Here is a 3,222-nt window from a genome sequence, read left to right as displayed (position 1 = left end):
ATGTAAATGGTAAGTGGCGTATACTTGTATACGCTTTTTTTTTTTACGCCTTGCTTTTCTACCTTCCTTGAAGGCCCAAAGCGCTTTACAGTCCCAGACACATTCACCCATTCAGGCAATGATGGTGACTCATGAGCAAAGATATGTGCTTTAGACCAGTGGTCCCCAACAACCCGGCCGCGGAAGAACTAATAAATTATACTCGTTTTTTTTTTTTTTTGCTTTTTATTAGACGGAAATCTTTTATTTCGAAAATCAACCGGATTCTCTCGATTAGCTTGAGCGCTTAAAGCAGTCTGGCGGCGTGTAAGACAAGAAAAGTTGCATGTGGAACCTTTCTTTGCAAATAAGTGCAGGAACAAAAGAACAGGTGATTCCCACACACCGTGCCTGTTTGCAAAGAGATGTGACTTTCATGAACAAATCTAATCTTTTGAACTGTCATGGAAATGCTCAAACAAGCTTATCCATTCAGATGTACATTTCAGAGAAGTTGTGAACATAATTCATGCAAGTACTTCCTTAGGGAAAAAAGGAGAGTTGCGCGGCGCGTGCAGGGGGAGGGGCGATCTGTCGTAGCCATGAATTTGAGTTCTGTTTTGTAAAAATGTTTTGCTGTTAAAATGTTTCACTTGAAGGTTTTGCATGGAGCTTCAAGGTAGTCTGATTTGTTTCCTATTGAGCATCAATAATTGATTTGTAGGTTTTGTTGATGTGAAAGAGTGTGAGCGTTTGACCTGTCCAGGGTGTGGCCCCGCCTTCACCCAACAGTAGCTTAGCTGGCTCCAGCGACCCAGTGACCCCAAAAGGGATACAGTGAGTTTTGAAAATTGATTGGCAAAAATCTTGACTTCCACTACAGTTGCAGTTTGCTAAACCTTAAAGCAAGAGACAGCTATTTTTATTTTTAAGATGTTTCTGGGACCTGAGTTGTCAGCAGGGGTGGATGCAGATCAACAAAAACACAGCAGATCACAAGTGGACAACCGCAAGCATCCTCCCTGTCCTTTACTTGCTCCCACACATGAAGAGTCTCCATAAATGTCAGGGCTCCTAATTTTCGGGTGATGGTAACACAAGGAGAAGGAAATGCTTCGATGCATCTCGCTGCCACATCAGCTCTTTCCTCAGCAGGAAGGTGTGAAGTGGAAGATCAGAATCGTAAATAGCTGCTCACACATTTATTTACTGGAAGAAGAAAAAAAGATGATTTCAAAGATAAATAATGTTTGACAGCTTTGAAAGAATTTTCGTCTTTTCCCGAGGTTGTGTAACCGCCTAAATGACTGAAAATGGTTTCAGGGGTTCTGAGTTGGGCTGACATCAAAATACTCTAGTGCTCTGCAGCAGATGAAGATCTTGTTTGATGTTTTCTTTTTTCTATTGTCTTTCTGTTTTTCTTTCTTTTTTTTCAGGAGGCGTTTGGTGGCACGTTTGGGGGTGGAGTTCAGCTTTTATAAACTTACTAATTCTGTTGCTGAGTTTGGAAAAATCTGGGCGTTTAAAAATGTTTTATGTTCTGTTAGCGGAGACTCTTTGGTGTTGAAGTTTTGAATTGTTTGTTTTTCTCTTGCTTATTTCATTTTCATTCTCTGTTCATGTAATATTTAATTTGTAAAATGCTGCTCAATATTAAATGTGCTTTACAACTCAACTCTTTCTTTCGGTTTTATAACTTTTAAAGCCCAGATTTCCTTGATGAATGTAAAATAGGACATGTTTACTCACCCTATTTGTAATAGTAAGCAGATTCCTTGCTCCATTTCACTAAAATAATTTAATTTGTGTATCGACTGATAATAATATCAAGAAAATACAGATAAAAAATTGCATAAATCAATCAAATAAAGTCATATAAATTCAAGTTGTCTTTTTTTTCAACAAAAGAAAGACACAAAAATGCTTTTGTGTTGCGACGTTCAGAAAAAAATATCAGAGAACCCTTAAAAAAAAACTTTTATTATGTCAAGTTTATTTTCTGCAAACAAAAAAATGATCAATCCTAAATATATTTTTTTTTTCTAATTTCCAATCTCTGTACATCAAAAGAGGTGTTTAAAAAATAAAACAAGCCAAAATATTGATTTGATAAACGCAGGATGGGGAAAAAAAATGATAGAAATGTAGAACAAAAACATAGATTGATGTTTTTTTTTTTTTTCATCATTCAATTTTCAGTAGATGTGTGCATTCCTGTGATCGACTGGTTACCTGTCCAGTGTGAATCTGAATCTGGCCTTTTGCCTAAGGGTAGTTGGGTTAAGAACCTGCCATCCTGCACAGAAATAAGTGAGAAGCATAAATAGACGGAGACCTGATGCTTCAGGTTTAATAAAGTTTTAATGAGACAAAGGAAAACATTACAATTTTCCATCCTCTTTGCGCTCTTTTCTCCTCATTAAGCAGCATTTTGATTGATGTATTAAACCTCTACTTTTCCATTCAGGCTCTTTTCATTAGTCGACGTCTGTTTAACTGCCTGTCTTCCTTTCTTCTGTCTTGTCTTTGTCTTTTTCTGCTGTCTTAGTGTCAATTAAAGATGCACTCAGCAAGACTCAAAGGGATGCCAGATGAGAAGTGATGAGAAAATGAACAAAGGTAGAAGACAAAAGAGCACATGGCATGTCGAGCTTCAATGTGTGTTTCATTTTTTCCTTCTTTTACTGCATGAATATTTATTGGGGAGGCAGACTGTCTTGTGATGTAGGCCCTCAAACACACCATCCACCTCCACCTACTCTTTTGCTAAACCTAACCTCTACTCAGGGGCGGATTTACCATTAGGCAAAGGTGGGCAATTCTCTGGGGCCCCAATCTAAATACCTAAGAAAAAATGTCTAAAATAATTTCCACGCTCATTTGAACGGATCAATCCGAACGGCGTTCGCCCATCCCTTAGGACCGACTGACCCATGTTCAACTGCTGTTCACATGGAACACTTCTCCACTTCGGCCTTCAAAGTTCTCGTTTGAATATTTGCTACTACCACCAAGATCTGCACGCTTATTGCTTTGACTTGGTAAAAGACTGTTCATGTGAGAGTGTTTTGTCCTCCCCTGTCCCTCTGAAGATAAAGGACTATTCCATCCACAGCAACAGGTAAGGATATTTTTTTAAAATTGATCAAGGCAACGGCTGCACGGTGGCGCAGTGGTTAGCGCTCTTGCCTCACAGCGAGAAGGCCCCGGTTCGACTCCCAGCTGGGATCTTTCTGTGTGGAG

At 39.0% G+C, this 3,222-nt stretch overlaps 1 long non-coding RNA gene across 1 annotated transcript in view; it reads right to left on the bottom strand.

Annotated features, from left to right (window-relative positions):
- Positions 1–228: 228 nt before the first annotated feature.
- Positions 229–3,222, bottom strand: part of LOC112145654 — a 7,931-nt gene continuing 4,937 nt past the window's right edge. The window contains exons 2-3 of the long non-coding RNA XR_002919112.2: positions 2,212–2,275; positions 229–1,188 (exon numbers count right to left, since the gene is read on the bottom strand). This is a non-coding gene — a long non-coding RNA (uncharacterized LOC112145654). The remainder of the gene's footprint in view (positions 1,189–2,211; positions 2,276–3,222) is intronic.

The sequence above is a fragment of the Oryzias melastigma genome, linkage group LG5 (genome assembly GCF_002922805.2).
Source record: "Oryzias melastigma strain HK-1 linkage group LG5, ASM292280v2, whole genome shotgun sequence".
NCBI lineage: Eukaryota > Metazoa > Chordata > Actinopteri > Beloniformes > Adrianichthyidae > Oryzias > Oryzias melastigma.
This window is presented reverse-complemented; position numbering and strand designations above follow the sequence as displayed.